The sequence below is a fragment of the Protopterus annectens genome, chromosome 17.part0 (assembly GCF_019279795.1).
Source record: "Protopterus annectens isolate FY-2018-M chromosome 17.part0, PAN1.0, whole genome shotgun sequence".
In the NCBI taxonomy this organism is placed as follows: domain Eukaryota; kingdom Metazoa; phylum Chordata; order Ceratodontiformes; family Protopteridae; genus Protopterus; species Protopterus annectens.
In genome coordinates, this window is record NC_056751.1 from 276485649 (window position 1) to 276511483 (window position 25835).

Genomic DNA, 25835 nt, shown 5'->3' on the forward strand with positions numbered 1-25835 from the left:
ACTAATATTAAAATCTGCTTAGGGAAAATCACCCTTAAAATACAATCAAAGCCTGATAAGGTTTTTCAATGATTATTCTTCCAGAATACTAGAACAAAAGAAATAAGTCTGGCCAATAATAAAACTGTTGAAATAAAACATTAAAGCACAGCTGGACTTTCCAGCCAAGATAAAAATACTTTTTGCCAATGAGATGAGAAGCTTTAATGACTTAGAAGAAGCGTCTATATTTATCAAAAACAACAACATAGTATCTATCCCAGATGAAATGGAATGGCTGGGCCCTACTCTTAAAAGAATAAAAGAAACAAATCATTGGACTGATGCTAGAAAGAAGAAACAAAAAAACTGATTCCAAAATAGCTGTCCCAAAAAATTAACTCTTATAACTGCATCTCTCAAAGTATCAACTGATATGGTACATCAATTGTCATCTGTTTATTTAAAAAAAAAATGGAGGGATTCTTAAACAACTGAGAAACAGTAATGATTATTCAGAATGTTCAAAGAGTCCAATAATTCTTCACAAACAAAGGTAAGTTAAGATGGGTTACTATTTACATTATATATAAGCAAAACAAAGCAACATATAATACAAACATAGACATTGCTATTCCCCTACTTCAACTCAATGAATACTTATCTTGTTTATTTTTCATTGATTTTACTTGTAATAATTTAAGTAATTAACTAATTCAACAAGGTACCATTCATCAGAGTTCAGACTCAAATGTAACAAATTAACATCATATATAATAGCAGTAACAGTAGAGTGTTTTGAAAAAAAAATGCTGTCATGGAGACTACTGCCTTTTGCAGTTAAAGTATGATTTAGAAATGTCATGTATATCCTGGTTAAATAATAATAGCAAGCTCTTCGTACAAATGTCATCATTATTCTGTTTAAATATAGTGAATATCAATTATGGCAGGTATCATAGCATCGAATTCTGTTTGATCAATCCTGATATGGTGTGCGTGGATGAAGCTGTGTCTGGCAGCTAGTACAAATGCTGTCATTATTCTGTATAAACATAATTAATATCAATTATGGCAGGTATCATAGCTTCAAGTGCTGTTTGATTACACCTGACATGGTGTATGTGGATACAGATGTGTCTGGCAGCTGTTATATGTTGCCGCTTTCATCTCTGGGAAGCTGTGGGTTGTGGCTTGTGATCGAGGTTTACTGATGCTTGTGTATTAGGAAGATACATCTGGTGTTTTAGCCTGGATACAGGGGAAGGGGGTGGATAGAATTGTGATCTGGGATATTTTGGCAGAGAATGTTTTTTATGTACGTCTGCTGAGTGAGTGGTGGGAGGGCTGGATGAGTGTGTTGTCTCTTGTTGTGGCGGCTTGTTGGGAGTTTTTTTTTTTCGGATTTGTTTGCTCTTCGTTCTTTTCCTGGCTGCTGCCTCACTGAAAGAGAGGGAATTTAGGCTTGAAGTTGCAGTGAAGTGAAGCTTTGCTTCAGGTGCATCGTGAGCCTCTGGTATACAGTACAGACACATTAACAGAAACAGACGCTCCCAGGTTGCTATGGTAATGAAGACAGAGTGACAATAATGCTTAATGGCTCTGAGGAACCTCTGAGATGATTTTTGGCAATGACCTTTTTGGTTTTAAAAAAAAATTATATATATATATATACATCAAATAAAAGGGCTGCTTTAAATCATATGTACACATATTGATGGTCTCCCAACACTTCATTTAGCTCATTAAGTTGATTCTTGATAAAATAAATAAATAAATAATAATAAGGGCAATTTTATATTTAAAATGTATTTTGATCCAAACACATTAAGGACTTGCATAAGAGTGGAAGTCTGAGTTATTGTGAAAGACTAACAGCACTTGATCTCGTGCAGTACCCTTAGCAGTGGTCTGGGAGGTGAGCTTGCTCGGATGTGCTGGGCATATGGGGATAGCTGATTCTAGGGGGTGCTTGGGGCTGCTGAGAAGTGCTAGACAGTCATCAGATTTCCTTCATGGAAATATCTGTGGGAATGTAAACTGTGTTGAGTGGTTCACTGGCAGAGTGGCCACTGCATGGAACAGGTTGATAAAATGGAACAGGACAAATATTGGTTTGGATATTTTAAGAACAGCCTGGAAACACACCACATGAACTAGTGAATGGTATTCTGGCAAAACTGGATGGGCATTGTTGCCCATGCTTGAAGTACTGATGTGTGTGTATGTAAGGATGGAAATAGACTTATAACAAATAAGAAACTAGAAGGGTCTCATAATTTAAAGTCTATGGACTGTATAAACATGCTTGGAAGGAGCTAATAATAAGACTAAATATTACAGCTTGTGGTCTCTCAAATAACTAAGCAACAGCCAGAAAAAATAAAACACACAAAATAGTTATGTAATGTATGATTTTAGTAAATCTAGATATAAAATATATAATCATCATATAAGATGAAGCAGTCTTCTGAATTTAGATATTAAAGACAGGATTTAATAACATGAGCTTGTGTATAATAACACTACTGTCTTAACTTGTCATATGACATACACTACATTGAACATCAAGGGGAAGCATGATGATTTTCTTATATAAGTAAATATGCATAACAAGTCATGTAATTGCTTTAACTTGAATTGTAGTTTTTGTAACCCATCTTGACCATATATAATACTTAAGCGGTTACAAGGTAACTAATGTTTTATACATGACATCAAGTGACAAAGTTGCTCAAGAGAAACAAAAGAAGCCTGAACTTGAAATGTCACAGAATGTAACAATCATATTCTGAACAAATAGTATTAAATTGGCAATAGACACTCAGTTTAATAACATGGGCTTGTATATAACAACACTACTGTTTTTAACTTGTCATAAATGACACACACTATAATGAACATCAAGGGGAAGCATGATGATTTTCTCATATAAGTAAATGTGCATAACAAGTCATATAATTCCTTTAACTTATTGTGGTTTTGTAATACATCTTGACCATACATAATACTTAAGCTGTTACCAAGGTAACTAATGTGTTATACATGACATCAAACTGACAAAGTTGTTCAAGGGAAACAACAGAAGCCTGAACTAGGAATGTCACAGAATGTAACAATCACATTCTGAACAAATAGTATTAAATTGACAATAATCACTCAGTTTACCCTTTGCTGATTATACAAAATAGAATGTTGCCATTTAAATCCAAAAACTTTCAGTATATGCCATAAAATGGCAATTTATGAATATGGAAAGGGAACTTGTAATCATTAATCACAATAAGTAAATTTATTGCTTTTAACCTACAATTTTACTCATTTTATAATATATGACAGATATGAAAATCCTTGTGTGTAGGAAATGGGGGGAAGAGGGATGCACTGATAATTAAAATGCACTAACTTTCATCAGTGTTTACATAAAACAAATTTGATGCTTTAAGTAAGTTAGCAACAAGTGATTACTTAAATGCTGGCAAACAATGAAATATAACTTCTGATATAGGTAGTAAAATACATTGTATTATAATCATTAGGTGTAAATATTATTACCATCTATTTATATTAAGTAATACGTTTTGAAAGATTTCATCAGTAAGGGTGAATATGTTAAATAACTGTGTGCTATAATCTTTTACTGACATTTTCTATATGATACATCCTACTTTACTATGATTGAATTGTCATCTACCTTTCATGTAAATATTAATTGCTTATACAATAAGTAGACATTTATATTGTATTAAAATTCTGTCTCATCTACAATAGTACTATATCTGTTCAAAATAATATAAATATTGCTTATTCCTATTACAAATATTCTCCATATGATAATTCAATTTATGGAGCACAGATGTTCTGGATTGTCAAGGTATGAGTGATAATCTGATAGACTTAGGTTTATCCATCAGATTAGGAATGATTTTTATTCCATGGCTAGTGCAGATCTTAGTTAACATTTATTAGTTTGAATTTATTTCACAAAAACATTTTTAGTATGCCTGACCAAAACATTACTTTATTGGTAAACACTCAAAAGTATTAAACTGATCATTTCCTTTAAAAGCTTAAACATATATAGTTATCAGAGGAAAATGTTTAATAGTCACACTAAAACAAAAAAATACATAGTCTAAATAAAACTTTATTATCTTTAAATACCAATGGCTTAAACAATTCTAGCAAGAGATCAAATCTACTGAAATATTTAAAACTGAACAAAGCACAAATGGTCTTCCTTCAAGAAACTCATTTCAAACAATGACAATTACAAACGGAATCCTAAGGAATATATGATATTGGTGCAATCCACTTATAAGACAAAGACAAAAGGGGTAACACTTTTATGGAAAACAAATGTGATTAACCCAGAAATTATTTATAAGTATGAAGATAAAGAAGGCCTTATTGCATTAGTAATAGTTAAATATAATAAAATAATATGGACCCTAGCCAATCTATACTGGTTCCCAGGCATTAGATCAGGAACTGTTAAAAAACACTTGGATTTCATTTCCAATTATTTTAGGAGGAGATTTTAACTGTATATTTGATATTTCTGAAACTACAAATAAAAGACCACTGTGTACAGCTGCTGAATCTAAAGCTTTAAACAAGGGGGTAGAATCATTTCATCTTGTAGATACTTTCAAATTTAAAGAAGATACATCTTTGTTGTTTTCCCATCAAGATCGCAGATTTGGTACCCAAACTAGAATAGATAAAATGTGTGCTGCCCATGACTTACACTTTAAAATCATTAATTTCTCAATCACTCCCTGCCCATTTTCAGACCATAATTCATTGGTACTAAAACTTCAAAATGGGTACAAACCATCAATCTTTAACTCCAGAATTCCAGCATATATAACTAAAATTAAAGAGTTCAAACCCTGATTATCTGAATTACAGTTCTTAGATATTAATTACACCCACAGAGATAAATAAAATAATGATATAGGACTCATTAAAAGCTTACATATATGGTAAAACCTTAACTTGGTATTAAAAAAAATCAGAGAATGGGATTCTGAATTAAGTCTACAATCTAAAAAACTGCTGTCAGTAAAAGCTGAAAAAATCAAAATCATTTGGAGATGAACAAGAAAGCAGAAGTATTAAACAATAAATACAATAAAATTCTAACACATAAAACTAGTTTAGCTTTAGAAAAACTAAAAATTAATACCTTGCCCACTTCTCCCAAATATCTACATAATTTAACCACAGGTATCAAAATACAATCAAATGCTAACAACCTTAAAAGTATGTTCCATGAAAAGAAAGGGAAAAATGTCTTGGATATAGCGGACATTCTTGATGCCTACAGAAATCACTATATGGAACATTTCCAAAAAGAAAACATGCATATTGATCAATTAAATCTAGATGAAAAATGTTCTAATATAAAAACAATACCAGAAAAATTAAAACTGGATCTTCAATCACCCATATCCTACAAAGAAATTACAGATACAATAAAACAGGGTAAAAATAATAAAGCTCCAGGTATAGCTGGCATAATTATGGAAATATATAAACTTCTTCCTTCAAAGATACTATCCCTCTTCCATAAAACTCATACCTCATATAGACCTATATCATTAATAGATAATGACTATAAGATATTTATGACAATATTAAGTAACAGAATGAAAATACCATGATCAAAAAAATAAATAATGATCAAACTGGATTTGTATATCATAGACACACACATGACAATATTAAAATGATAAATTCTCTTATAGATTATGTTAAAAAAGAAAATAAACACTCATAATTGACTTAGATATAGAGAAAGCCTTTGATTCCCTAAATTGGGACTATTTATTCAAAATTCTGGTGTTATTTGAATTTCCTCCTTCCTTTGTTCATCTACTAAATAATATTTATACAAATAATTTAGCGTATGTTAAGCTAGGTCCTTTCACATCTGAATCTATACATATAACAAAGGGTACTAAACAAGGATATCCCATGTCACTGATTTTATTTGCTTTGGCTATTGAAATATTGGCAGATTCAATATGCAACAATACAATAATCAAAGGAGTAGATGTTTATGAAAAATACAATTCTAAAGTAATGCTCTTTGCTGATGACATATTATTAACATTATCCAATACAAAAGAGACATTAGAAGAATTAGATATTTTAATTGACACATTTTACAGGACTTTAGAACTTCATTTTAATAAATCAAAATCAAAATTTTTATTTTTAAATAAAAAAAAAAGAATTGCAGATGAAGGGTAATCACATTATAGGGAAATAAGAATCTACCTTAAAATATCTAGTAATTGAGTTATGCAAGGATAATAATGAATTTAGTCTCAAAAAACTACAATAATATCATCAATATAATTAAAATATCTGTAGAAAAGTGGAACAAAATAATATTAACATTTGAAGATAGACTACAGTTAATAAAAATGGTTTTACTACCCAATAGTCTATATATAGCTCTGGCAATACAACTGTTACCAGAATAGGAATATACTCAAAGAAATAAACTCATGCCTAATAAAATTTTTATAGTTCCCAAAAGAAACAGAATTGCTTTAATACATCATGTCAGACCATGGAAACAGGGAGAATTAAACTTTCCTGATACAGAAATATATAAAAATATCAATATCTAAAACAATCTCAGATTGGACAAGTCCAAATTCTTCTGCAAATTGGAAAGAATTACTAACTGCAATATCAATAAATGAATTTGATTTACAAAAAAAAAAAATTGCATAACAGATAAAAACAATTTGCCATAGCACATATCATGTATTAGTATGCAATAGAACATAAATACGCCCACTAAAACTCATATGATTATTTATGACATTGACTCATTTAGGAAATTTATTAATGCAAATAGAGATTTAAAAATCTGGTTTGATCTTTAACACCATTCATAGTTACAAAGAGCTATCCATATAAAATATACAGAGAAATAATTAATTCCTGGGACCAGAAAGGATTTGTTTATTAATTTCAATGCATCAAAGAACTAAAAGTTCTGGATATGCAAACAACAGAAACAACATACAAAATTCCACAACAAGATTGGCCAACTATGCAAAGCATTCTGATGTATTTGCAAGATTTATGCAGAATGATTAGTAATTCATTTAAAGAAATACCTATATGAAATCATATATAATAATTATCACATGGGAAGTAGTATTTCGAAATTTTACAAGATATTGCTAAATTATAAAACACCCAAATCTTCATATTGGAATTATATAATAAAAGGACACTCAGAGCTAACTGAAGAAATTAAATCAAATATTTTATTATCAATAAAACATACATTCTTTACACAATACTGGAAAGTTTTTAATTGTAATTGCTTGCACAGAGCATTCTTAACTCCAGCTAGAATTACTAAAATTAATTCTTCCGAAAAGGGAATATGTTGGGGGTGAGAGCAAATACATAATGCAGATTGGAATCACATTTTTTTCGACTGTGTTAAAATTAAGCCATTTTGGAATGGTATTAAAAACTTTTTACAAGCTTTATTTATTTATTTATTTAAATTTGTTGACCGGGAGTGTCCGACTGGACGTGGGTCCATTTTCAGCAGAGGCCCGGGAAGAAAAGCTCCACAGTAAAATAAACAGACAGTAGTTACATTGGATTACATAGTGATTAACAATTTAACATAGAAATTACTTACAACATATTTACAGATGAAGAACATAGTACATCAGTAGACAACTAGAATCTTTATCTGTGACGTACATAACAGGCATTAACAAATTTAACAATGAGAAGTTCCTGCTGTATAATAAGTACTAGGCTTATGAGCATCTGAGCTTGCTATCATCAAGGTAGTTAGTGGAGGTGAAAGAAAGGTAGTAGTTGGATGGGTGGATGATATTAGAGTGGGAGTTGCAAGGGCATAGCCAGCATGTTTTTAGGTGCGCTTTTAATAAAGTTTTGAAGTTGGTGCATGATGGTAATGGAGGTAATTGTGGGTGGGAGTGAGTTCCATAATTTGGCTATGGTGCAAGAGAATAGTGCTTCACCAGCAGAGTTATTGGCTTTAGTGATCTGCAAGTGATTTTTGTTGCTGGATCTTAGTGGTCTGGTGGTGCGATAGGGTTGGAGTAGATTCTGGAGGGATGGGACATTTAGTGGATGGTTTACTAGTTTGTGGGTGAGTGAGAGTTGATACCACTGAAGGAGGTGAGGGAGTTCAAGCCAGCCCAGTTCAGCAAGTGAGAGACAGTGGTGACTACGGTAGGATGCCCCTGTGGCGAATTTTGCGATTTTGTTGTAGCAGGTCTCTAGCTTGTTTAGATCACATTGCCTTAGGTTGGTATATACTGGAGAGGCATAAAGTAGGGTGGAGATAAGGTGGGAATTTGCTATTGAAATCTTTGCTGCTTTGGTGAGAAATTGTTTATTTCTGTATAATGCTCCTAGTTTTTGTGGACTTTTTATGGTCATGGATATGTGAATGTCAAATTTTAGTTTATTGTCTATTTCCACTCCTAGCAATTTGGTGTGTTCAGTTGGGTATATAGTGGTGTTGTCTTTTGCTGTGATGTTAAAGTGAGAGTTGTTTTGAGTATGTTTGGTGGGTTGGAAGATGAGTAGTTTAGTTTTGTTTGGGTTGAGTATTAATTGTGCATCGGATAACCATGTTTCAACAGAGGAAAAGGCTTCCTGTGTGACTTTTTGCAGTTTGGGTAGGGACTGGGCTGAGCAGATGATGGTAGAGTCATCTGCGTATTGGATGAGTGTGCCATGTTTGGTGGCAGAGGCTAGATTATTGGTGTAAACAGAGAAAAGTAGGGGTCCAAGGATGGATCCTTGGGGAATCCCTATGGAGACAGGTAGTTGGGGAGATATGTCATTCTGCCATACAACGGATTGTTGGCGGTCAGACAGGTAACTCTGAAACCAGTTGGTGACTGATTGTGAGAAGGATAGGTTATTGAGGACAGAGATAAGTTGTTTGTGTGGGACCATGTCAAATGCTTTAGATAGGTCTAGGAAAGTAGCAGAGGAGAGATAGCCATTGTTTTTATGCTGAAGGATAGTGTTAGTAAAGGAGAGTAAGGCAGTGGTGGTGCTATGGTTTGGTCTGAAACCATGCTGAGTACTGGAAAGGAGGTTGTTAGTAAGGAGGTAGTGTGAGACCTGAGAGTGTATGCACCTCTCTAGTATTTTGGAGAGTGGAGAGAGAATAGCTATGGGGCTGTAATTGGTTAGTTCTGCAGAGGGTCCGCCTTTGTGGAGGGGAATTATATGTGAGACTTTCCACAATGTGGGAACGTAACTTTCTGACAGAGATTGGTTAATCAAGATGGATACTGGGTAGGCCAGAGCATCAGCTGCGATTTGTAGGTATTCACTTGGGAGGTTGTCTGCTGCTAATTTGGTGGGTTTAAGTTTAGTTAAGAGTTTTTTATGTTGGAGGTAGGTACAGGAGAAAAAGAGAAGGCAGTGGGGATATTACTAGTTGAAGGTGTGGGTTGGAGGGGGGGTTGTGTTGTTTAGCTAGTGATAGTATGGTTTGGGTGAAGTGTGTGTTGAATGAGGTAGCAATATTTTCTGAGGAGTGAGGGATGTTAGGAGGAGGGGTACTGACTTTACCTGGGTGGAGGATGGAGTTTATGGAGGACCAGAATTGTTTGGGGCTGTGTTGTGAGGAGTCTAGGGCAGACGGGTAGTATTGGAATTTGTCCCGTTTTATTAGCTTTTTGACTCTATTGCGTAGTTCTAGGAATTTCTGTCTAGCTGCGGGGTTTTGGTTTTGCGCCAGTGCTCCCAGGCTTTATCCCTGTTTTTCATTTCTGACTTAGTGGTTTTCTGTAGCCATGGGGAGGGTTGTGCTTTGGTTCTGGAAAATCTTATGGGGCATGGTAATTAAGGATGTTCAGGAAGGTAGTATTAAAAGATTCAACTGCGTCATCTAGACTGAGGTACTTTAGAGCATGCCAGTTACATTCTTTGAGGGATGAGATGAATGTGAGTGGGTTAAAGTTTATTTTTTTACGTATTTGATGATAGATGACAGGTTTAGCTTGGTACAGGTATTTTTGAGTAGGAATGTTGGGGAGTGATCACTGAGGCTATCTGATAAGCAGCCTGTTATATATGACTGGGGGTTCTTACTGACTAGTATCCAATCCAGGGTAGAGTGCTTGCTGGAGTTTTTATTTATCCTTGTTGGTGACTGGACTAGTTGGGTGAAGCCATGAAGGTGTACATGATGGGTTGGATTGTTGCCAGAACAGGATTGCCAGTCAATATTGAAATCACCTAAGATGATAGTTTCTTGGGGGAGATGGTGGGTAGACCAGCTGAGGAGGGTTTCTAATGGAGGGATGTTTTGGCCAGGTGGGAAGTAGCATCCAGTTATGTTGATGGTTTTGTTTCGGTTAATTTTGAGGTTGGTATATATTATTTCTTCATTGCCTATTTGTGGAGCTGATGATTTTAAGATCTGGATGTTTAGATGTTGTTTAAATATTATAGCTACACCACCTCCTTTTTTGTTTAGCCGGTCTACTCTTAGTATGCCGTAACCTGTAGGGAGTATTTGCTCACTGGTAATGTGAGGTTTTAGCCAGGTTTCTGTCAGGACGACTATATCTGGGGAGTATAAGTCTATGGTGGCATGGAGTTCATGGACTTTGTTGGATATACTTCTAATATTTAGGCTTAGTAGAAGGAAGTCACTTGGCTTTCTATTGGCTGTAATATGGGAGAAGTTGTGGTTTCTAGTCTGATTATGAGGATTGGGGTTGGAGATGGTAGGGCCAGGGTTGGGGTGGATGTCTCCACTTAGGGCTAGTTTTGATATGCATAAGATTATTAGTTTTCTCAGTTTTTGAATGTGTTTGTTTATAAGGGAAATTTTATGATTGTTCTCTCTGGGTAATAGGTATGGTGGGAGGGTTAGTATGTTAAGTTGTAGGGATGCTTTACGTTTGAGTAATATAGTTGGAAGAATATGTGGGGGGGTGCATAGGGATGGTTCTTGAGTTGGCGGGAGGGGAGCTGAGTGAGGGTGAGACATGAGTGGTGGTGTGAGTAGTAGTACAGTGGTAGTGGTTGAGTGGGGGAATGATGGAGCTTTGGTAGGATGTAAGATATGCAAGGAGAGTGCATGCAGTGAGCAAAGGAAAGGTATGCTTGTACATGTCAGTTGAGGAGGTGTGATAGTAGAGGGAATATGGAGGAGGTAGTGTTGGGTTAGCGCTGTGGTTGGCTATTGGAAAGATGGGAGGGGTTTGAGTGCAATAAAGGTGGGACCACTGGGGGCAGGAGGGAATAGGGGGCAGGGCGGGGAGTGAAGCGGGTAGAGACCCTGTTAGGTTCTTGTATGAGGGGCTGGAAACAATCACAAAGCAAGACAAGTATGTGTTAAGAACAATCACAATTGACCAAGGACTGCTCTGAAACTGTAAGTCTTGTCTTAATTTCTCAGGTGGAAAACCAGGATAACCTTGTATCAGTAGGCTACTGTGGTATAGTTTAAATAAACAAACACACAGTATTGATCAGTTATGGATACTATTTGCTAACAGAAGGGAATAAGAGAAAGTGGAAGATGTGTGTGGTGGTGGGGGGGGGGCTGCTTACAGCCAAAGCACAGTGCTCTCCAGGGAAAATGAAGATTGGCTCAAACAGTTAGACACATACTCAAAGTTAACTGTAGCTGTTTGCAGACAGTTCAGACCCGGACTGCACTTTTCTTATAGGAATGTTAAAGGTGGTACCGCAGTTGAATACTTGAGTGGTGTTAGGTCTAGAAAAGAAGAGTACAGAGAGGAGTAAGCACTTTTGAGATGGTAAATATATATTATAAAGATTATAAAAAACACACTGAGCAAATAGCTACCACATGCAGGACAATGTCCTGAACCACTACTTAGTATATGCAGATACTGAGCCAATTGAAAGAACATTAGAAAACAAACACCCAGACAGTTATGTAGCCACAGATAAAAATATAGCGAGCAGCAATCTGTCGTGGTTCTCTAATGTGATTCTATCCACCAGTAACAGCACAAACTTATAGAAATAATTTAGACACTAGTATGAGCTGTCTACACACAACACTATTACATGAATAACATTAGTGAACAAGGTGCAGCTATGCAAATAGATCATACATACTATTATACTAGTAACAACTTGGTGCATGCCATAGTAACATCAAAAATAAAGCATAAAACATATGAGATGTCTAACACAATGCAACAAACATATACACTTGTAAAATGTCTAATACAATTCAACATAAATAGGCATTTACAGTTGTAAAACACTTACTGGAGAGACACTGAGCCTTCATGGGGCCTGTAGCAGAGTGGATTGTAGTTTTACAAATGGTGCCTGCCACAGGTAATATTTATTAACTCTGGGATTGTCTTAAGGTAATAAACAGGGAAGGGGAGGGGAGAACAAGGGTGTGAGCAGGCAGTTCTTTGTACTGCTGCTAATGAGCCAAAGCAAGAAAAGTATGTGTTAAGAACTATCACAATTGACCAAGGACTGCTCTGAAACTGTTCTCAGGTGGAAAACCAGGATAACCTTGTATCAGTAGGCTACTGTGGTATAGTTTAAATAAACAAACACACAGTATTGATCAGTTATGGATACTATTTGCTAACAGAAGGGAATAAGAGAAAGTGGAAGATGTGTGTGTGTGTGTGTGGGGGGGCTGCTTACAGCCAAAGCACAGTGCTCTCCAGGGGAAAATGAAGATTGGCTCAAACAGTTAGACACATACACAAAGTTAACTGTAGCTGTTTGCAGACAGTTCAGACCCGGACTGCACTTTTCTTATAGGAATGTTAAAGGTGGTACCGCAGTTGAATACTTAAGAGTGGTGTTAGGTTGGAGAGACACTGAGCCTTCATGGGGCCTGTAGCAGAGTGGATTGTGTGATTTAATGAATTTAAATGGATTAATTTAAATGAATTAAATAATGAATTAAATGGATTTAATGAATCATGTAACTTATCTAAAGCTCTAGTATTATTAAATGTGTACAAAGGTCCTCATTTGAATGAGTCGAATATGCATCTAGTATGGACAATACTTGCAATCTCAAGGAAGTGTATAAGAAGAAGATGGAATACTAACACAATACTGACTTTGGAAGACTTCTACAGCCTACTGAAAACCACAGCAGTGTTGTAAATTAAAATTAAAGAATTACGGGTTCATCCCAAGCCATTTATTAACAATCCATGGAAAAAGGTCTCATCATTGATTGATACTTTACAATAACTGAACAGATGCACTCTAACAACTTGATTGTTATACCTATAAAGTAATTGTATATATTGAGCTCTGTTATAGTGTCAGGCTGATGTAAATGGTGTACATAGTTATTAAGATGTTATATACAAATACCATGAAATTTATTCAACTGTATTTGAAAAATAAAAAATATTTGAGGAAAAAAAAATAAAACTGAAGCTTTCCTCCTTAAAATTCTGTCAATGTGTAAAGCCTCTGTTCTGGAACTACCTCTCTGGCAGACTTCAGGCAGTAAAGTAGCAATAAGCTTATTCTTCTTTCCCATCTCTATAGGTGTACACAAGGATCTATCCTTATCACCATCATCATCAGCCCCCTTTTTCCCATTTTTTCTACATGGGGTCGGGGTATCGTGTTAACTGTTGCCAACTCTCTCAATTTAGTGCAACACTCCTGCTTCTTCAACACTCATGCCCGACTATCACAGATCTTCTTTCACACAATCCATCCAACTCTTTGCTGGATGTACCCACTCCCTCTTACCTACATCCTGTCTGTCCAAAATCTTCCTCATCAGATGGACTTCTGTTTTTCTGCACATGTATGCAAACCATTGTAATTCTGTTCTCTTTGATCTTTTCCGCAAATGGAGGTACTTTGGCTTCTGCTCTTATGTCCTCATTTCTTTGCATGTCCCACAGTGTGCATCCTAACACCCTTCTTAGGCACTTCATTCCCATCACCTCTATCTTCTTCAGCTGTTCTGCCTTTACTGCCCAGGTTTCTTTACCTTGCAGTAGTACTGCTTGCACCACTGTCTTGTATACCTTACCTTTCAGCATCTTTGGCATTCTTCTGTCATAGACTATATCTGACATTCTATGCCAGTTGGCTGCCTCTGATGCCATATTATTTGCTATTTCAACTTCTTTATTAGCTCGTTAGCCAACCAGTAATTCTTCCTAGCTTGTCCAGTCGTTTCTAGCTCCCACTTCTTCCTGCACTCCTTTTTTTGATGACTTCCTGGACTTATGCATTCCACCACCAGCTTTCCCTATGTACCTTATTTCCATACCTGGCTCAGCCACATATCTTTTCTATAGTCCTAACACATGCTGTTTTTAGGCGCTGCAATTCTTGTTCAACTCCACTAATTTCCTCCTGTTTTTGGGGTGCTAAAGCCTGGAATTGCTTGAACCTTTGCACTATCTCCAGTCAACTTCTAGGTCTTCAGCCTGATCTCTATCAACCTTAGAGCCTTCTCTGACCACTGTTTGCAGTTGACTGTGGAAACTAGTGGTTTATACTGTGGGCCAAATTTCACTGGGGATGACTTTGCAATCAAGGATTCTGCCCCAGTGCCTTTTCCTTACTATGGGGAAATCTACCTGAACTGCATGTTTTCTATTCTTGTATGTGATCTTGTGGCTGTCTCTTTCTGAGCCATGTGTTAGCTACTATCAAGCCATTTGCCATACCGAATGGCCTCTCCTTCTTTATTCTTGTTGTCCCACCCATGTGGACCCAGGTAGTCCTTATAATCCTGTTCTGTCTGTACCAATATGTGCATTTAGGTCACCCATTATCAGCACCAATTCATATTGCCCTGCTTTGTCGATAACTATAGTTTTTTTAATTAAATAATTTGCTTTGACCTTCCAGATGTAGTTATTTTTAACTGAGCTATTGTTCTGAATATCTGGTCTGGTTCAGCTCTTAGGGGAGTTTATAAGCAAAGCTAGACCCTTATCTTGGCTCTTCATCAAAAATTCCAGGCTTGCCCACTTTTAACTTTTGGAGAAAAATAACTAAAGATACTGTATTTGCTTTGCTTTCAACTGCAAACCCAATAAGGTCATTATTTTGTTTCACTGAGTGATATAGATAACTGAATAATCCTGTGTTTTATGTAAACCTGCCTCAGGTATGTCTTCAGACCTTGCAATATTCATAGCCACACTTGTGTACTCAGTAACAGAAACAAACAAGCCTCTTGAAATACCTCACTCAAAATGTGTAATAGGTTTATTTACACTAGACAACAGAACACTTACTTCCCTGTAAGAAACATTAAAAAAAGCTCTTGGTTGTAGAACAGCTTTATCAAGCAATGGTGATCCTTGCAGACACTGTTCCCAAAGTATGTTAACAGGTTTGAACATATACAGAAATACACAAGCTTCAGGGAGATCTTAAAAGGACTTCTTCCAGCTTGATCTTTTCCCAGATTTTACATATTCCTCTTGACAAGTATCTTCTTCAAGTAAGGACTCAAGAAATCTGGAGCATGCCTCAATCTGCTTCTTTCTATTGTATTTCCCATTTATTACCAGTTCCTTATTAAGAGTGGCCTGCTGATCCTGAAGGCATAGTGTTGTCTATGGTCAGCAGCCACAAAAAGCACCACTCTGCCACATGACCCCTAGAGTATAGAATCATCGTTTAGAGTCCTAGTGGACAAGCTGTATGTCTAAGGCAGTCCATCCGTACTAATGTAAGTGGGGCCCAGATGATGCTTAATTCTAACTTTGTATGGCTGGTTGGTTAATGTCCAACAAGACAGTTAAGAAATATTGCTGTCCACTGTATAAAACTGTTAAAATATAGCGCTTGTCCTGTAATGTGCATATTCTGTTCTTGACAAAGAGGACTTGATGGTGTTGAGTGCCTAATTGATTGTCAATCACTCCCATTCTGTTCTGCAGGACTAAACTTTCACCTAATTTAAAAGATGGGGCGTTACTGCCACTTTATTATCTGGGACAGCACTGCATTGATATTAACTTTGGAAGCTTTGCCATGGACCAGCAATAGTTTATAGAAGGGAGAAGCTACCAAAATAGATGATGAGCAGAACCATTTAATTTAGTTTGAAAAAAGGCCTTTTCAGATTCAACTATCCATTGAAACTTCCAAAGACATTAAAATTGTTTAACTCAGGGAAACACACTTGGGATAACTTGCTAAGCTTATAAAAGACCTTAGTCTTTTTTTGGTTGCATGGGCCAGTTCTGATGTATAAACCGAAACAGGGGACCAGCAAACAAGGTACCTAGTATTGATATAAAATACTTTAATAAAAGTATTAGGTTCTTAGAACACAGACTGGTTTCAGCAAATACAAAAATCAAAGCCTTCTTCGGTGTGTGAGATTCATACAAAAAAGAACCTGTACATAAACAATTCATTAAGTCATGTGGTTAATTACATATGTTTATTGAGACCTGGTTTAAAGAGCCCACCAAGTTTAATGATCCATTTTTTCTCCATGGAGTTCAGTAAATCATGCCAACCTAATTTATTATGTCTAGATTTCAAGATTTTATCAATAATGGTGAAACTGAAACTTGCATTTAGATGAATGAGAGAATGTTTATATAAGGCATTGGTTTCTCTCTTGTGCCTGATGTCACTAAGGTGCTCAGATATTCGAAGTTTCAAAGGTCTTGATGTTTGACCAACATAAAATGCATGACAGGTGCACTTAGCCAAATAAATTACCCAATCTGAAGAACAATTAGCAAAGAATTTGATGTTAACTACTTCAGGGGTATTCTGGCTAGTGAAACTAGTAGTTTTAAATAGTTTAGTGCAATAAATACAGTGTCCACGAGGAAAACATCCAAATAGAGGGTCACCTGATATTGTGGTTTGGATGATAGTAGTTTTCACTTCAGAATGTTTGAAGTGATTAAAGAAAGCAAATAATTTTTTTCCTTTTCGGAAAGAAAATGAACATCTATCCCCAAGAATATCATGAAGTCTGGGTTCATATGTTAATATGTTCCAATTATGTTGAACAATATAGTGTGTTGGTGTTACGTCCATATGTGGTAATAAGTCTAGGTGGTTCAGAATTGGATTTTTGCCTAGTTCTATAAAGAAGCAAATCCGCACATTTCATCTTGTCAGCAGTATGTTTTGTATGTAATAACTGGCCCATTTTGTAGCCTCGATCATGAAATCTGTGTAAAAGATCATCCCTGAAGCGTGTATAAGTGTGCTGATCAGATCAAATGCTTTTGATATGCATAAACTGATTTGGGAATGTTTTTGCAAATGTGGGGAAGATGAAAGCTGGTGGCATGGAGCAGTGAATTTTCTGGGAATTTACGATGAATCTCCGTTGTCAGCGTATGGTCAGATGCCCGGCAAACCAAAATATCTAAGAAAATAATTTTATTTTTATCATAGCTGACAGAAAATTCTATTCCCCATTTATTTTCATTCAAATAAGTGGTAAATTCCAAAAGATATTCACTGTCAGCCCTCCATACCAACCAGCAATCATCCAAATATCTACGCCAAATGTCCATTTCATCAATGTAAATATTATGAGAATGGTCATAAATGACCTGTTCTTCAAAGTACGCCATGAACAAATCAGTGTATATGGGGGCAAAAGAAGCCCCCATAGCTGTCCCCTTAGTTTGCAAATAACATTTACCTTTGTAAAAGAACACATTTTTAGTCAATACATGTTCTGTCAGACGCAACAGAAGAGTTTTAAAGCCTGGCTTATATAGTTCAGTCTTATTAAGCCAGTATTCCAACACTTCCAAACCAGCCCAGTGTGGTATATTTGTATATAATGATTTTACATCTAATGTACAAAGTAACCAATCTGGCTCAAGCTGTGTGTCAGAAATTATCTGCAAGAATTCAGTTGTCTCTCTGATCCTTGCACGGACACATTGTAAAAGAGGCTTTAAATGTTTTGTTAGAAACAGAGATAATGGTTCCGTTAATGAATTTCTACCGGAGACGATAGGTCTGCCTGGAGGATTCTGAAGATCCTTGTGTATTTTGGGTAGGAAATATATGTGCTGTGGGCAAGGATTGGAGATAGTGAGTAGAGATTGTGTATTTTTAGTAATGATCCCTTCTTCAACAGCTGAATTGAGAAATGAGTCAATCTGTTTAAATACTGGTGTTGGGTCAATGGTTAGTTCAGAATAAGATCGTGCATTGGATAATTGCTTAAGTGCTTTGTGGTCATATTGAGATAAATCCTGAACTATTGAACCACCTTTGTCAGCCCCAATAATAACCAAATTATGGTTGTTAGCTAGTTTAGTGATGTTTTCCATACAACTTTTGGATACATTATTTGGTAAAGGTGGGGCTGACCTAAATTGGAAGTGAAGGTCTTTGATCATGGCTTGTTGAAACACGAAAACATGATGATTCATGGGTGGCATGAAGGAAGATCTGTGGTATTTGAATTCATCAGAGATCTTTGATGATTGTTGATCCTGAAAAAATAATTTGAGGTTGAGAATCCTACAAAAAGGAAACAATATCTTGGACAAAACTTTCTTCTGAAACAAAAAAACCTGGAATAAATGATAATCCTTTATTAAGAATTTCAATTTCAGAGGAGGAAAGGACATGTGATGAAATGTTGGTAATGTTTACATTTGTTACTTTGTCACAAACATCTGTAGTAAAGTTTCCATATTGTCCACATCTTTTGTGTTTTCTTCCCCCCCCCTACTCCTATGGGTAAACCCTGCATGGTTGTGGAATTCCTTCTTTTTAATGCTGGTGAGCCTGTGGCACCCCCTGAATCAGTATCTAGACCCGAAGATGAGTAATCATCAGCTGAAGTGTCAGTATTTTGGGGTGTAACTTTTTTAAGAATGGATTTGGACCGTTTCCTTTTGGGATTGGTCCAATTTTGGGCAGTAAATTGTACATGTTTTGCTTTATTTTCAAAATTAAAAGGATCACCTTTGGTGTAATCATCTAAGTCTCTTTGGAACTTTTTCTTTTTCCTTTCTTTTAACTGGGTTTCCAATGTGATTAGTTCCTTACTTAAATTTTTAATACCATTTGTATATATAGTCTGTCCCTCGAATTGCTTAGCCTTATCACTAAGAGAGGTAATAGATAAGATTTCCTATTCAATGATTCTATTATGATAGTCGGCCAAAATTTCAACAAATTTAAGGGATGTTGCTTATTGAACTTCACTCCATTGTTTAAGTAAAAGATCATCAGGGGTGTTAACCAATCATTGTGTATGTATTCTTAGGTCACGTGGAGTAATTCCTTTAATTAAATAGGCACGGAAAAGCTTGTAATGCCAAACCTTATTTCGCAAAGATCTCGTATGTTTATTTAAATTTGAAAAAAATATTTTCACAACTGTCATTATTGCCTGAAATGCCAAGATCATCCAACCTTTCACCAAGCGGGCCTATACCAAAAACAGAAAGATCATCTCTGTCAGAGGATAGCCCTGTAAGCAAATGATGCAATTCCATGATGCACCATAAAAACTATGCTTAAGAAATTCAAATGTAAACAAATATCAGGTATGAACTGGACAATATATTGAAGTGATAAAAATCAAAAGAACCTGATAAATTACCTTGGCCAGTTCAAAATTGGATCAATAAGCAATAAATGTTATGAAATATATAAGATCTCTCAAATATATATAGAAATCCAAATATAAAAAACAGTTGACAGTAATTAGGTCCTTTGCCAGTCCTATTTGAACCAATAAGCCCTAGGTCCGTAACTTCCCAATAACCAAATATTCAATGTAAAAGTCTGGGTGAAATTGGTACCGCAGACAAAATGACAGAGACCAGGACTAAAGAAATGTTTAAATTTTGGCTTAAATAAGCTTTCAATAAAGCATACAACAATAAGTGAGCAGCCAAGTATAAAACAACCAAAAATGCACAAAAACAAGTGCAATATGGCAGAAATACCAGTTATCTGGTTGCACAACATTGGGTGCAAATATAATGTAATGAAATAGACATATATAACCATAAAAAATAATCAAAAAATCTACCTATAAAAAAGTGGAATTATTAACGGATGCTCAGAAGGGACATCTGAGCTAAGATATACATGCCAATGTAATTTATTAGGTGCTAATGGTGAATGCCTATATAAATCTCAATAAGTAGTATAGAATCATTGAATAAAGTAGGGTTTTTGATTATTTTTTATGGTTATATATGTCTATTTCATTACATTATATTTGCACCCAATGTTATGCAACCAGATAACTGGTATTTCTGCCATATTGCACTTGTTTTTGTGCATTTTTGGTTGTTTTATACTTGGCTGCTCACTTATTGTTATAGGCTTTATTGAAAGCTTATTTAAGCCAACATTTAAACATTTCTTTAGTCCTGGCCTCTGTCATTTTGTCTGCGGTACCAATTTCACCCTGACTTTTACATTGGATATTTCGTTATTGGGTAGTTACGGACCTAGGGCTTATTGGTTCAAATAGGACCGGCAAAGGACCTAATTACTTTCCACTGTATTTTTCATTTTGATTTCTATATACATTTGAGAGATCTTATATATTTCATAACATTTATTGCTTATTGATCCAATTGTGAACCGGCCAAGGTCATTTATCAGGTTCTTTTGATTTTTATCACTTCAATATCTTGTCCAGTTCATACCTGATATTTGTTTACATTTGAATTTCTTAAGCATCTTTTTTATGGTGCATCATGGAATTGCATCATTTGCTTACAGGTCTATCCTCTGACAGAGATGATCTTTCTGTTTTTGGTATAGGCCCGCTTGGTGAAAGGTTGGATGATCTTGGCATTTCAGGCAATAATGACAGTTGTGAAAATATTTTTTCAAATTTAAATAAACATATGAGATCTTTGCGAAATAATGTTTGACATTACAAGCTTTTCTGTGCCTATTTACTTAAAGGAATTACTCCACATGGCCTAAGAATACTTACACAACGATTGGTTAACACCCCTGATGATCTTTTACTTAAACAATGGAGTGAAGTTCAACAAGCAACATCCCTTAAATTTGTTTAAATATTGGCCGACTATCATAATAGAATCATTGAACAGGAAATCTTATCTATCACCTCTCTTAGTGATAAGGCTAAGCAATTCGAGGGACAGACTATATATACAAATAGTATTAAAAATTTAAGTAAGGAACTAATCACATTGGAAACCCAGTTAAAAGAAAGGAAAAAGAAAAAGTTCCAAAGAGACTTGGATGATTACACCAAAGGTGATCCTTTCAATTTTGAAAATAAAGCAAAACATGTACGATTTACTGCTCAAAATCGGACCAATACCAAAAGTAAACGGTCCAAATCCATTTTTAAAAAAGTTACACCCCAAAACACTGACATTTCAGCTGATGATTACTCATCTTTGGGTTTAGATACTGATTCAGGAGTGCCACAGGCTCACCAGCATTAAAAAGAAGGAATTCCACAACCATGCAGGGTGGACAATATGGAAACTTTACTACAGATGTTTGTGACAAAGTAACAAATGTAAACATTACCAACATTTCATCACGTCCTTTCCTCCTCTGAAATTGAAATTTTTAATAAAGGATTATCATTTATTCCAGGTTTTTTTGTTTCAGAAGAAAGTTTTGTCCAAGATATTGTTTCATTTTGTAGGATTCCCAACCTCAAATTATTTTTTCAGGATCAACAATCATCAAAGATCTCTGATGAATTCAAATACCACAGATCTTCCTTCATGCCACCCATGAATCATCATGTTTTCATGTTTCAACAAGCCGTGATCAAAGACCTTCACTTCCAATTTAGGTCAGCCCCACCTTTACCAAATAATATATCCAAAAGTTGTATGGAAAACATCACTAAACTAGCTAACAAGCATAATTTGGTTATTATTGGGGCTGACAAAGGTGGTTCAATAGTTGTTCAGGATTTATCTCAATATGACCATGAAGCACTTAAGCAATTATCCAATGCATGATATTATTCTGAACGAACCATTGACCCAACACCAGTATTTAAACAACAGATTGACTCATTTCTCAATTCAGCTGTTGAAGAAGGGATCATTACTAAAAATACACAATCTCAACTCACTATCTCCAATCCTTGCCCACAGCACATATATTTCCTACCCAAAATACACAAGGATCTTCAGAATCCTCCAGGCAGACCTATCGTCTCCAGTAGAAATACATTAACGGAACCATTATCTCGGTTTCTAATAAAATATTTAAAGCCTCTTTTACAATGTGTCCGTGCAAGGATCAAAGATACAATTGAATTCTTGCAGATCATTTCTGACTCACAGCTTGAGCCAGATTGGTTACTTTGTACATTAGATGTAAAATCATTATATACAAATATGCCACACTGGGCTGGTTTGGAAGCGTTAGAATACTGGCTTAATAAGACTGAACTATATAAGCCAGGCTTTAACACTCTTCTGTTGTGTCTGACAGAACACGTACTGACTAAAAATGTGTTCTTTTACAAAGGTAAATGTTATTTGCAAACTAAGGGGACAGCTATGGGGGCTTCTTTTGCCCCCATATACGCTGATTTGTTCATGGCATACTTCGAAGAACAGGTCATTTATGACAATTCTCATAATATTTACATTGATGAAATGGACATTTGGCGTAGATATTTGGATGACTGCTGGTTGGTATGGAGGGCTGACAGTGAATATCTTTTGGAATTTACCACTTATTTGAATGAAAATAAATGGGGAATAGAATTTTCTGTCAGCTATGATAAAAATAAAATTATTTTCTTAGATGTTTTGGTTTGCCAGGCATCTGACCATACGCTGACAATGGAGATTCATCGTAAATTCCCCAAAAACAATTCACTGCTCCATGCCACCAGCTTTCATCCTCCCCACATTTGAAAAAACATTCCCAAATCACAGTTTATGCGTATCAAACACATTTGTTTTGATCAGCACACTTATACACACTTCAGGGATGATCTGTTACACAGATTTCATGATCGAGGCTACAAAATGGGCCAGTTATTACATACAAAACATACTGTTGACAAGATGAAACGTGCGGATTTGCTTCTTTATAGAACTAGGCACAAATCCAATTCCGAACCACCTAGACTTATCACCGCATACGGACGTAACACCAACACACTGATTAATATTCTTCAACATAATTGGAACATATTAACATGTGAACCCAGACTTCATGATATTCTTGGGGATAGATGTTAATTTTCTTTCTGAAAAGGAAAAAATGTATCTGCTTTCTTTAATCACTTCAAACATTCTGAAGTGAAAACTACTAACATCATCCAAACCACAATATCAGGTGACCCTCTATTTGGATGTTTTCCTTGTGGACACTGTATTTATTGCACTAAACTATTTAAAACTACTAGTTTCACTAGCCAGAATACCCCTGAAGTATTTAACATCAAATTCTTTGCTAATTGTTCTTCATATTGGGTAATTTATTTGGCTAAGTGCACCTGTCATGCATTTTATGTTGGTCAAACATCAAGACCCTTGAAACTTCGAATATCTGAGCACCTTAGTGACATCAGGCACAAGAGAGAAACCAATGCCTTATATAAACATTCTCTCATTCATCTAAATGCAAGTTTCAGTTTCACCATTATTGATAAAATCTTGAGATTTAGACATAATAAATTAGGTTGGCATGATTTACTGAACTCCATGGAGAAAAATGGATCATTAAACTTGGTGGGCTCTTTAAGCCAGGTCTCAATGAACATATGTAATTAACCACATGACTTAATGAATTATTTATATACAGGTTCTTTTTTGTATGAATCTCACACACTGAAGAAGGCTTTGATTTTTGTATTTGCCGAATATTCACAGAATACAACACCATCTAGGTAGGCTGCTGCATGTCTGGTATGAAGTCTTAAATCATGTCCAACAGCTTTTATAATGTTGTTATATGCTCCATGGAAACAGAAAGAAAGGATTTTACAGTGGAAGTCAATAAGGTTTATAGAATGTCCTGTTTAATTTAGCCTATGGGGCTAATGGACCTTGCAAATAGCCTTTGTTTATGTCTAACGGGTACAAGAAACTAGCTTTGCTTGTTTTTTTATTTAGCAATTTCTACACTGGAGTCATGAGATCATATTTAGAAACATCGTTTAACTTTCTAAATTTACAGCAAAACCTTACAGACCCATCACGCTTACTGTCTAGTTCAAAAGGGCTATTCCTCTCTCAGATCCTTCTATGATGCCCAAATTCAAGCATTATCTGCATCACTTCCCTAAATGCTTGGCATTTTTAAAGGATCTTTTACACCAAGCACACTTTCTATATGGTACAGGATTAAACTGGTTCTGCAGATAAGTCAGATATTGTCCTTACTCTTTAGCTCAGATTAACTCTGCACCCAACAGAAAAATTAAATAATATCTCACCTTAACCCACTATGGACATTATAACTTCTACAAACATTCTTATTACAGAATCTTCAGTTTTCCTCCATGTTTTCAGAATATTTATGTAATACACATGTTGTTTTTTTATTTCCCCTAGTTGTCTCACACTCTAATTTACTTAAATTCATTGCAAAGTGGCATGTTCCTTCTGAAACTGAAGAAAATGTAAGTTATTTTCAACAATGGGTACAAAGAATTACTTCATCTCCTAGTTTGAACTTTGTAATGAGCATGTGTGCTTTGAATTTTGTAATGAGCGTGTCTGTTGCATGATCTCTGTTATGTCTTCCTCACATATTGTCTTATAGCAGAAATTAAGGAACATTTTCAGACCTATAAGACAGGCTATTAGACTTTTATAGGGAACATTTTCTTTCTCCTATGTCTACATTGATAGATCTAGCATGTCTCTCAGGTGTCTGACATATGGCAACTGAAACATGTATCCAGTCAAGCACTGAGGTGCTTCCTTTGCAGCAAAGGAGCAATAAGGAATCGGCTGGTTATAGTTACTCCATTCCACTTCTACAGTCTTCATAATGCAGATTTTAAAGTTTTATTAGAACTTTCAAATAGCCATATGTCAGGTGGGATGCACACGAACTTCCATGATAGTTTCTTAAAAGACAGAGCTCTTACATTGCTGTTGACCTGAGTGGAGTGCCTTGGTTGGCAAGAACTTCTCAAAGAATTCTTTCCCTAGAAAAAAAAAGCAATTCTAGTTATTTTGCTATGACCTTTGCTCTGTATTTTATAAGAGAATTGCTTCATGACATTTGGCAGCATATTCAACAATTACTAGAGTATACTGCTAGCTCTTAGTCAGTATAACAAGTGGACCCACAATCTCCACTACTATACCTTCAAAAGTAACATCTACAATGGGCAAATGTATCCAAAGACTCAACTCCTCACTCAGTTGTTGTCCTTAGATACAATGAGAAAGCTGCACAAAAGTCCCATGTGTCTTTATAATGCCAGGCCAGAAAGAACTATCAAAACCCTTGTTTTCAATCTAATCCATCCATAAATGGCCACCTAAAACATGGCTATGAGTGAAGTCATTCTAAGGGTTTTAAAAGGTTTTAGAACTAACAGCTGGCTCATTAATTGTTGGCTTTTGTTTTTTATATTGTAGAACAGTTCATTAATTCAAAGACAGGTATCTACTGAAGCTCTTCTTTCCCTTTGCGTTCCCCTCAACCCTTTATATATATATATATATATATATACACACAAGTCATTTACACTGTAAGAATGCTCAGTGGGAAGACAGGCATCTTACGTAGAGCTCAGGAGTATGTATATATGTATGTATATATATATATATATATATATATATATATATATATATATATATATATAAAATATTCTCCTGAGCTCTACGTAAGATGCCTGTCTT